The sequence below is a fragment of the Sciurus carolinensis genome, chromosome 1, assembly GCF_902686445.1.
Source record: "Sciurus carolinensis chromosome 1, mSciCar1.2, whole genome shotgun sequence".
In the NCBI taxonomy this organism is placed as follows: domain Eukaryota; kingdom Metazoa; phylum Chordata; class Mammalia; order Rodentia; family Sciuridae; genus Sciurus; species Sciurus carolinensis.
The window spans coordinates 81,089,555-81,101,628 of record NC_062213.1 but is presented as its reverse complement, the minus strand read 5'-3'; the positions used below and the strand labels follow the sequence as shown (position 1 = coordinate 81,101,628).

The 12,074-nt window shown below is 41.2% G+C and overlaps 1 pseudogene; it reads left to right on the top strand.

Moving 5' to 3' along the window:
• The window catches only part of LOC124984442 (peptidyl-prolyl cis-trans isomerase-like 1), a 59,838-nt pseudogene extending 48,637 nt beyond the window's left edge, over nt 1–11,201 (top strand).
• Nucleotides 11,202–12,074: the final 873 nt, after the last annotated feature.

Genomic DNA, 12,074 nt, shown 5'->3' with positions numbered 1-12,074 from the left:
GGAGAAAAAGAAAATCTACACTATAACAGTCATATAGTATTCAAACCTCCCAGTCTTCAGTAGCCTGATGTATGAAAGGTACCTGACAATGAGCTTCAAGTCTCCAGCAGGAGTCTCAGGATGACTTTTGCCCCACCTAAAGATGGGAGATACAGCTTCCAGGATAATCCAAGATGGCCTCTCTGGCATCCAAATGTGTTGGCAAATGGGGAGTTGCAGCTCAGGGTGTGGGCATGGTCGGCTGGAGGTCCTGGAGGTGGGGTGTTGTCAGTCTGGTTGTGGGATCATGGAGGCAGGGTGCAATCAGTCATTCTGGGGGTCCTGGTGATAGGACACAGTCAGTCGTTCTGGGGGTCCTGGTGGCAGGGAGCAGTCAGTCTGTGTGAGGGCCCCAGAGGCAGGGAATGATCATGGCCTGAAGGATCCTGGAGACAGAGCTCAGTCAATCAGGCCAGAGATCCTACCGGGACTGGCTGTTGTCTCAAAATGGCAGCAGCCACGTGTACCCAAACCTGCAAGTACTGTGACTGTGAACTTCCAGGCAACAGCAGGCAGCTGGTGCTCCACTGGCGGACTGCAGTCAGTTTGCTGACTGTTGTTGGACAATTGGAGGTAAAACTCGGGTGGTGGGTGATGGGTAGGTGAAAGGCAGGCAATGGAAAGGCAAGAGGCAGGCAAATGGCAGATGATAGGCGCCTGACAGTGAGCAATCTGCACTCAAAAAGGTGTGGATATGCTGGCAGCCTGCAGGTGATCACAGTAGACAAATGGGGTAAACAACAGGGGATCGATAAGCAGCAAAAACTGCCTCACCAAGAAATAGATATCCTCTGCTTGAAATCCGAGTTACAGAGTGACGAGGAATACAGCCTTCCTCTAGTCTGCCATCTTGGATCCTCCCCTTTTTGAGGCATGGTCTCCCTAAGTTGCTTAAGGCTTCACTAAATTGCTGAGGTTGTCTTTTAATGTTTGATCCTCCTGTCTCAGTCTTCCTTACAGTTTTCTTTTAGTAAACCTATAAACCTATTTTTATGGGGGCACAACTTAAAAACAGACCGATCACCAATGAGAAGTCCAAATTTTAGAGTCTTTATTAAGCCAGCCAGCTGACTGTCTCACACAATGCCCCAAAAAAATGGCTATTGGGAGAACAGCCCTGACCATAGGGCTGTAGGGGTTCTTTTTTTTTTTTTTTTTTGTGGTGCTGGGGATCAAACCCAGGGTCTTGTGCTTGCAAGGCAAGCACTCTACCAACTGAGATATCTCCCCAGCCCTTGTAGGGGTTCTTATACCAAAAATCATATCAATCATAAGTGTCTGTTGCTATGATTCGAAATTACAGACTAACATCATGAGATCATCAACAGAGGGGGAAATGGGTGAAAATGACCCTTACCTAGGTACAAACTAAAGAATGGTTACTAACATCCACACAATCACCGTTCACATGGTATATTATTTAGGAGCAATAGGAATCAAAAGAGAGCAATTTTTCATTACATAAGAATTGTCATTTTATATTGCTAAACATGTCATGCTAAGTAACTGATAATGGGGACAGAGGCGGGGTGTTCCCATGGGAGAAACTAAGCAATTGTTGATTGGTACAGAGGTGGGGTGTTCCCATGGGAGAAGTTTATTTCCTACATAACATGGAGTCTCAGAGCAAAATGGAGTCTGTCTGGCCTATAACATTCTCATGGAACCAGCTCTGTCAGCCCATCACACTATTAAGTTCAGCATAGGGTTACATTAATGACACTTTCTAAAACTCTGTGTCTTATGAGTTTTTCAAATTTTAATTTGAAACAGGGTCTCCAAATTGTTAAGACTGGCCTTGAACTTGCAATCCTATAGCCTCAGACTCCTGAGTAGCTAGGATTACAGGCATGCACCTTATGGTATTTTACCATCTTAAAATTTTGACTGGCCCAGGTAGAGACCAGGCTTGCCAATTGTTGGAGATAGCACAGAGCCCAGCACAGAGTGTTTCTGTCACATCTGTCATGTGTAAACCAGCCAATCCCCAAACCGCATAAAACCACTTGCTTTATGAAACTCACATACCAAACTAATGTTTTCCCTAAGGCAATTCAGGGTCAGGGACCAGGCGTTTAAACCAGCCCTATACTGTATAGCCCAGGGACTGCCAGAATTATACAGATTCACCAATCTTAAATGACTATTTCCCCCCCCCCCTGCCCTCCTCCTCCTCCTCCTCCTCCATCTCCTCCTTCTTTTTCTTCTTTGTTAATAGGGATTGAATCGAGGGGCACTTTACCACTGAGTTATCAGTCCTTTTTATATTTTATTTTGAGACAAGTTCTTCCTAAGTTGCTAGGGCCTCAGTAAATTGATAAGTCCAGCCTTAAAATTGTGATCCTTGTGCCTCAGCTTCTGTAGTCACTGGGATTATAGGCATGTGCCACCATGTCTAGCTTCAGTCCTAAACTTCTTACCTTGCTTTTCCTTTCTTACAGAAACTCTAAGAAAGGCTCTAACCTTGACTTCTCCTTTGCTCTTTTTGTTTGCCTCCTACCCAGACCTAATGCTTCTGAGGGGCTTGTGGCACATGCTTGTAATCATAGCAACTCAGGAGGCTGAGGCAGGGGGATTTCAAGTTCAATGCCAACCTGGGCAATTCAGTGAGACCCTGTCTCAAAATTAAAGGTAAAAAGGGGCTGGGGCCCCTGGGTTCAATCTTCAGTACTGCAAATATATAAAGAAAAGCAGTAAAAACCTGGTGCTTCCCTTGTAGCCCTGCAAAGTGTGAAGGGTCCCCTTTTCTTAAGAAATGTACATAATAAATTCTTAAGTAAGCAGGGTGGGTGGTGCATGCCAGGGACTTGGGAGGCTGAGACAGAAAGACAACTAGTTCAAAGCCAGTCTCAGAATCTTAGCAAGTCCCTAAGCAACTCAATGAGACCCTTTCTCAAAATAAAAAAGGGCTGGGGATGTGGTGAAATGCTCCTGGGCTAAATCCCCAATACCAAAAATAAATAAATTTTTTTTTTTTCTGGTACTGGGGATTGAACCCAGGGGTGCTTAATCACTAAGACACATTCCCTTCCCTTTTAAAAAATATTTTTTTATTTAGAGACAGTGTCTCCTTGAATTGCTAAGGCTGGTTTGAACTCAAGATCCTCTTGCTTCAGCCTCCCAAACTTCTGGGATAAATAAATTAAGTTCTTATTTCAAAGGAAATGGACTTATCTATGCTGTCACTCATTACCTTCATAAATTAAAATCCTATGTATGCAAATGAGACATTTGTGTGTTTTGGAAAGCTGTAATATGCTGGCATATAGCTCTTAGTAGTTCTATCTGTCTGTCTATCTGTCTATTTATCTGGACTGGGTTAGGGAGAGATAGTGAGAAAGAGAGATGGGAATAGAAAATATGAGTATAAAGTTATGAAGTGGAATTTAGCCTTATTTTAAAATTTGGGAGTTTAGCTATATTATCAAAGAAAGAAAAAGTGCAAAACAAAACATTTTGGTATATAAAATCAGCATTTTTGACTAACCCAATAGGAAAAAAGAGATTATTAAAACATTTGCACAGACCTTTATTGTTTTCCAAGCTATGGCTTAAAAGGCAAAAGAAACTCAATGTTATTAGTAAAGGTTAAATCTAGAATAGAAAGTATAAAGAAAGAAAATGTGTTTATGTGTATATGCATAGGCATTTTATTTTAGAAAGGCTTATTTTCAAAGAACTGCAAATGAATCATAACTACACTTTAAAAAAAATAAAACAATAACAGGGATTAAACCCAGGGGTGCTCTTTCACTGAGCTATATTCTTAGCACTTTTTATTTTTTATTTTGAGACAGGGTCTCACTAAGTTGCTGAGGCTAGCTAGCTTCAAACTTCCATCCTCCTGCCTCAGTCTCTGGAGTTGCTGGGATTACAGGTGTGTTCCACCATCCAGGCTATTAACTACACCTTTGATCTGGTAGTATTATAGTACCTGACTACTGGAGTTTAGTTTGCAGTTGAAAATTTTACAATTATCTACTATGATTATTTGTCATGAAATGTGTTTAAATTTGATTAACATTCTTTTTTTTTTTTTTTTTTTTTTTCTTTTTTTGTGGTACTGGGGATCCAACTCGGGGCCTTGTACTTTCGAGGCAAGCACTCTACCAGCTGAGCTATCTCCCCAGCCCTGATTAACATTCTTTCTTTTCTTTTCTTTCTTTCTCTCTCTCTTTCTTCCCTCTCTCCCTCTCTCTCTCTCCCTCTCTCCCTCTCCCTCTCTCTTTCTCTCTCTCTCTCTCTCTCCCTCTCTCTTTCTCTCTCTCTCTCTCTCTCTCTCTCTCTCTCTTTTTTTTAAAACTGGGCTTTAAACCCAGAGGCACTTTACCACTGAGCTACATTTCCTAATACCCTAATCCTTTGTATTTTTTATTTTGAGACATAATCTTGCCAAGTTTCTGAGGCTGGCCTGGAACTTGTGGTCCTCCTGCCTCAGCCTTCCAAGTTGCTGTACTTCTAGGTTTGTGCCACCGTGCCCAGCTGACTGGGCATGACTTTAAGACATTAGTCTTAAAGCCATGTTTGTTCACAAAAAGTTTATACACATTTTAAAATTGATCAGCCATATTATCTCAACTCAGGCTGATCATGTACCCTTGCCTAATTATTAATATCACATCCTTTCACTCTCAGAAGTGTGCCAATTTGGACATAAAATTATGACATATTGCACATTCACCTCACTTCTCCTAGGACAGAATTGTTTTTATTATTGTTATGTTTTTGGTATCAGAGATTGAACCCAGGAACAATTAACCACTGAGTGCCATGACCTGCATGGCAGTTAATTCAGAAACTGGGCAAGGGTTGATGGGGGATTAGAAAAGACAAACAGACACACATAGAAAACGGAGATAGGTGAGACATTACACCCTGATGGAGATGTAATGATTCAGAGTAGCTCAGCACATTTATTCTATAGGTTTTAACATAAAAAGTGTTTTCTGTGAGAAAGTTTCTTCAAAACACTCAGGACCAAGATCGAAGTTCTTGGAAGCCAAATTTTTATTATCTTTTTTTGTGCTCATAATTTTCTACCAAAGCAGCTGGTATCTGAAGACTGATAGTCCAATGGCAAGCATGGAACCTCCTCTGAACAGGGTGTCACCATAGCAACTGGGCAGTCTCAACTGTGCCTTTGTACCAGGAGTTCCCAGCTAAGCTGTGCTCCTGTCACTGGAGTATTCAAAGACTGTCTTTCAAATCACCACTCCTGACAACTAAGCCACATCTCCAGCCCTTTTTTTATGTTTTATTTTGAGGCAGGGTCTTGATAAATCCTTAGGACCTCACTAAGTTGCTGATGAGTTGCTGGGATTACAGATGCACATCACCGTGCCCAGAGAGAATTGTTTTAGTGCATGAGTAATGAACACAAAAAGAAAGAATATTGATGTAGAATGTTTAGCCTGAAAGATTTGTGTAAATCCTCTGTTTTAGTCATCCTTTTTGCTGTTGTAACAAAAGACCTGACAAGAACAATTTTAGAAGAAGAAAAGTTTATTTGGGGACTCATGGTTTCAGAGGTCTCAGTGCATAGATGGCAACTCCATTGCTCTGTGCCACGGTGAGACAGAACATTATGGTGGAAGAGTGTTGTGGAAGAAAGTAGCTCAGGACATGGAACAGGAAGCAGAAAGAGAAAGAGAGAGAGAACTCACTTTGACAAGGACAAAATATGTACCCCAAAGGCAAACTTTAATGCTTAAGATGAACAGTTTTTAAAAAGTTATCAACAAATGCATTTATATATGACCAGTGATTATTAAATGTTATTACCACATTCAAGTTTGTTTTCTTGGTTTATTTGTAAGTTGACTTCATTGCCTTTGGGCAGCAATCAAAAGTACCTGAAAGTTATCTGTGAAGTTGGACACAGAGGTGCAACTGCAGGAGGATCACAAATTTGAAGCCAGCCTGCACAGGTTAGTGAGAGGGTGTCTCAAAATAAATAAATAAAAAGGACTGGGATGTAGCTCAGTGGCAGAGCACCCCTGTGTTCAATCTACCCAACTGCAAGTGAACAAACAGAAAAAAAGAGACCATGTCTCAAAAATAAAACAAAACACATGGTATCGGTGAACCTATCCACAGCTTTTCTACTCAGAAGTGTACTGAGAATAAAACAAGTCAGATGAGACCTTTCATAATACATTGTGCTCCCAGTGCCTCATATATACTGAAAATAGCTGATTTTGACGTTCTTCAGAATATATCTGATCTTTAGTCTCATAGTAATCCAGAATATCCTCCTAGTTCAACTTAAAATTCTATCAATTATTAGGTAGCAGTTTGCAATGAGCTGTGGAATATGAACCGAAAACATGGCAGGGTCACAGGTTTTCTTTAAGTTACTTTTGAAGTTTTCAAATTACTTTCAAGGCAAATGGACAATCAAAGAACTTACAAAAAAAAAAAAAAAAACAGGTATGCAAACCTTGAGAATAAACAGGTAGAATGAAAGGGAACCAGTTAAGAACTACATCAAGAAAGATTAAGGGGCTATAATGTTAAAGTGTGAAGTATATATGCAACTGCTGGATTTCACAGACTGGACCTGATGGACAATAAAAACACTCCCTTTATACAAGATAGTATTTATTTTAGTAATAATACGAAAGCAAGAGCAAACACAAAAGTGATAAGAAAGAGAGAAAGAAATTATATCACCAGATTGGGGGAAACACCAACACCTGAAATCATGTAGCTGGGGAGTCCTGGGCCAGTTTTTCAGGGTTTGGACTGGAAAGTCCTGCTCAGAGTGTCCTCTCCATAGGTGAGACTCCAAAATCTTATTCCTAGTGGGACTCCTTAAATACAAGTTAGGACAAGTAAAGCTTTGTTCTAACAACCTTCATGACCTAGTGATCCCCTCAAGAATACTTCGTCCCCCCAAGGACTGTCCAGATCCCCAAAGGGAGGGAGTGATAGCCTTGAGACTGAGTTTTTTTTGGGGGGGTACCAGATTGAACCCAGGGGCATTTAACCACTGAGCCACATCCCCAGCCCTTTTTTGTGTTTTATTTAGAGACAGGGTCTCACTGGGTCTCACTAAGTTGCTGAGGCTAGCTTTGAACTCAGGATCCTCATGCCTCAGCCTCCCAAGTTGCTGGGATTACAGGCATGTGCCACCATGCCCAGCAATGATTGAGTTCTTATGAGTGAGCCAAACCCATGGAGAAGTCAGTGTTCTTTAGCTGTTCAATCAAGAATATGCCAAGGTCACAGCAGGCACATGGACAGGGAAGATCTTTAATATTTTCCTTAACCCTTTTAGGGGACTATCACTTGATAATTTATTGGGGTCATTTGTAAAGCTAGGATTTATGGCCATAGGTTTCTCAATTTATCTCAGAAGAGAGATTTCTTTCATAGTACAATGTGCACCAAGGTGAGTTCTGTTCAGTGACCCCATTACCCACATTAAGGTAGAATTGACTTGTAGGTGAAGACCCCTGAAGAGGATGGCCACTATGACAGTTCTGGAGAGGACCAACTAGGGTCAAAAACTCTACTGCTCAATGTTAAGGAGGAGTTGAACACCTTTGGCAGGGGGTAAGCCCTGGGAGAATGAAATGTCAATGTCTCCAGAGCCCTTTGATCACCAAGTTTACCTGCCTCCTCCCAAAAGGTTGCAGGCAGGGAATTGCTAATCAGTGCCTCCTGGGCCCCTGCCTGCCTGAATCACTCCATTTGGCCCTTCCCTCTGCCCATCTGCTTCTCACCTTTTTGTCATCTCACTAGCATCTCCAGAGCCTAGTCACATAGACAGGAAGGAGAGAGATAAGTGGGGAGAAAGTGGGAGAACAAAGGAAACTTTAGTCTGTAAGAGGGGCAGGGTGCTCTTGGGATTTCAGAACACCAGCCTTGTCCCCCTTCTCCCTTCTGGGAGAAGTCTGTGTTACTACTTTAAATAAAACCTGCTCTATATTTGCTTGCCTCAGTGTGCTTCTCTGGTGTTATGCTTCAACATTTGAGGAAGCAAAACTCATCACAAATAACTGGCGGTATCAATATCAAACAGCAATAAATTTGTAGATAGCACTGTTTCCTTTGTCATTCTCTGCTTGAAGATGACAGACTCTCTTGAGCTCTCTCCCTGCTTGAACCTCACTTTGCTTTTACTTTGCTTTCACTTAACTTTCACTTATAAATAAGTTCTCTCTTGCATGGCTTTTGGTGTCTGACTTTAAATTTTCTTTTGTTCGAAAATTAACCAAGGTTTGGATCTTTAGTTCCCCACTCCCTTGTAACAAGCTCATGACACTTTCCTGCAGTGGGTTGCTTGGGGCTATATAAGAAACCCAAAAGCCCCTTCAGAATTCTCAGTCTCTTCTCCTGCTTCTCTGTTTCAGGTTCTCATTGACCCTGGCACACTTTACGCCAAGTAGATGCTGGACATGGGAATGGGAAGTTTTGTTCTTTATGGTTTTTCACTCTTAATTAACATCTCTGAAGCTCTAAAGTTAACCATAAGAATGTTTAATTGGATGAAGACTGACCAGACAGGGTAGAGGGGAACTTTAGTAGATGGGAATGTTCTATATTTGATTGTAGTACATGACCAAGCTGTTCATTCATCAAAATATATCAAATTTTAACAGTGGTTCACTTCATGTTTTGAATACAGCCCTTACTGCTCTGCCACCTCAATTGATTTTTAAAATGGACATGTTTCTTTCTCTTACTCTCTCCCTGCTTCTCCCTAATCTCTCCCCCTCCCAAATGTCAAGGGAAGCCTTCCTCATTTTTGACAGTTATCTTTCCTTGAATCCACACCCACCATAAGAATGAAGTAATCCAGACTTTGGGGATGGTACCAGAAGATCTCAGAAATATCTATCTTTAAAATTAACAAGTGAATTACAACTCCGATGGAGAACAGGTGGCATATAGCCTTTGAGTTCCCTCTTTAAAATCCTCCTGTTCCTGCTGATGGGCAGAATCACAGCCTTTCAGACAGGAATCCCCTATGTTTCTCCATTGCTAGCAAAGTAATAAACCTTTTTCCTTTTTCTCAAAACCGTGTCCTCCATTGGACTGGCATTGTGGACAAGGACAGAGCTTTCAGCAACAAAATGATAATTTTCTTTCATGTAAGTTTTACCTCTTGAAAAAAAAAGTAAAAATTGCAATGTTTTGCTGGGACTGGAAATGTATATATTTATGACTAAGCATAGTGGCCCATGCCTGTAATCTCAGCTACTCAGGAACCTGAGGCAGGACGATTACAATCCAAGGCAGCCTGAGCAATTTAGCAAGGCATTGTTCCTAAGTTAAAATTTTAAAAAGGTTTGGGGATGTAGCTTAGCATTTTAGTGCCCCTGTGTTCAACCCCTATTATGGAAGGTGGGGGCAGAGGGAGAGAGAATGGGAATTCAATGGAATTCATTGTGAAAATGTCATTTGAATAAAAAGTCTCATTCAGTTCAGCTCAGAGTGTGGGTCCTGGGCAGAGATGTCAGCATCACCTAGAAACTTGATTGAAATGCACATTCTCAGGCCTTACCCCACACCTACTGGGAGTGATGCCCAGGAATCTGCCTTAACAAAATCTTCAGGTGATTCTTAAACTCATTAAAGTTTGAAAAGCACTTGTTGACTGAAAGCCCAGAATCATCTAAGTGTGTCGTTGTTTTGTATTTATTGGTCATCTACACAGTAACTCTCAGGTGAGACAGAAGCAACTATTTTTTTAGTTTATTGTGGCATTACATTATTGGTTCTGATGATGGGAGGGAAAATGAGAGTCAAATATATATATATATATATATATATATAAATTTTTTTTTTTTTTTTGAACCTGGAGTGCTTTACCAGTGAGCCACATCCTAGCCCTTTTTATTTTTTATGTTGAGACAGGGTCTTGCTAAATTGCTGAGGCTGGCCTAAAACTTGAAATCCTCCTGAGTCACTGGAATTACATGCATACTCCACCAAGAAATGTACCTTTTTCTTCTCTCTCTCTCTCAGTCCTTTTTTAGATGCTAAGTTACTTAGGGCCTTGCTAAGTTTTTGATGCTGGCTTTTTTTTTTTTTTTCAGTGGTGCTGGGGATTGAACCCAGGTCCTTGTGCATGTGAGGCAAGCACTCTATCAGTTAAGCTATATCCCCAGCCTTGAGGCTGACTTTTGAACTTGTGATCCTCCTGCCTCTGTCTCCCTAGCCATTGTGATTACAGACATGTGCCACCATGCCCTGCAAAATGTTCCTTTTTTCAAAGCTTGACCTGAATACAGCCATCTTGAGTTGAAAGTGCCGTGATTGCCCCTGAATAACCATGATCTGTTTTCCCTACATAGTTTCCCAGCAAACTATAAATAAACACAACCGTAAGAGTGGTGTGTGCACCTTTACAATTGCCTGAGGACTTGATATTAGCTTGAGCTAAACTATTTACATTCCAGCTGGGATGAAGTCACTTTTTTTTCCTGACTACTATATATGCCCCTCCTTCTAACCCAAATTTCAGGGAATTCACTCGTCTTGCTGCTACCAAGGATCATGTATCCATCAGTAAGTTCACCAATAAACTACACTCAATATTTCCGTCTTTTTTTTTTTTTTTTTGGTACCAGAGATTGAACCTAGGGGCACTTAACCACTGAGTCGCATCCCCAGACCTTTTGAAAATATCTTAGACAACAGGGTCTCACTGAGTTTCTTAGGGCTTTGCTAAATTGCTGAGGCTGGATTTGAATTTGCAATCCTCTGCCTCAGCCTCCTGAGCCGATGGGATTACAGGCACACACCACCACGCCTAACTTTTTAAAAATATATCTATGTACACATACACACACACACACACACACACACACACACACACATATATTTAGTTGTTGATGGACTTTTATTTATTTATTTACATATGGTATTGAGGATCAAACCCAGTGGTCTACCATTGAGCACATGCCAGGCAAGTGCTCTACCACTGAGCCACAACTCCAGCCCTGTTTCTGTCTCTTTCTTTCATCTCACAGCACCTGGGAACTTATTTTCATACACTGGAACCAGACTGTTCTGGAGCACCACTGTATGGAACATTGCTGAAGTGAACCAAACAACTCCCATTTTGCTTTCTGACCCCATTTTGTGAAACTTATGAAAAACATGTTGTTTGCTGTGATAGATTAAAACAAAATGTGTGTGTAGCGTTAAGATAAGTAAAGTCACGAGCAGTGACGCACATGGTGACTATGCAGTCACTGAGAAAAACATTTGGCAGTTTGTTTACACCAAATTTACATTAGTTTTAATGGTAAAACTGGTAAAAATATTTACTAGATGAATTTGCAGAATTCAGGACTTGAAAAACAAATGAGGTAATGTGTGAACTTGTTTTGATGTGACTATATAAACTGCAGACTGATCAGGAGCGAGCGGGCACTACTCCACCGACAGAGTCTGTCACTATGTCCCGCTGACAAGTGACAAGATAGTGCTCCCCAGCTCGAGGCCCCTGGTCGCTGCATGCTGTTACTCCGATGACTGATTGCCGTTTGCTGTGAACCAAGCATCAATAAAACCCCATCTGAGGACCAACGACCGGCTACGTGAGTGTTATCTTATTCTTACCCGGTTCCCGATCCAGTACAGGCCGCAAGTGTTACGACGTGCTCGTGACAACCACCAACATAGTAAGAAGGCAAGATGAAAGAACCAGTCTTCTGACTTCAAGCTCCATGTTCCTTTCCCTACATCTTAATTCTTACAGTAAATTCCTATATTCAAGCTGTACTCTTATTCACAAAGTTGATAGATTCTGGCAATAAGATGGAGAAAGGAAAGTGTGTGCTGTGTGTGAATTCCAGTAGGTAAATAGTGGGAATATGACAGGGAAAAAAAATTTTTTTTTTTGGTACTGGAATCGAATCCAGGGACACTTTGTTAAGGTGAGATTGCAATAAATCACCAAGTCAATCTTGAAGCAGGAGATGGAATTTTATTCGCAAGCTGGTGGGCTGAAAGGCAGGCTGCAAGTTTGCACCCTTTGACCCACTCCAGTAGTTAGAGCACATCTTTTATAGTTCCAA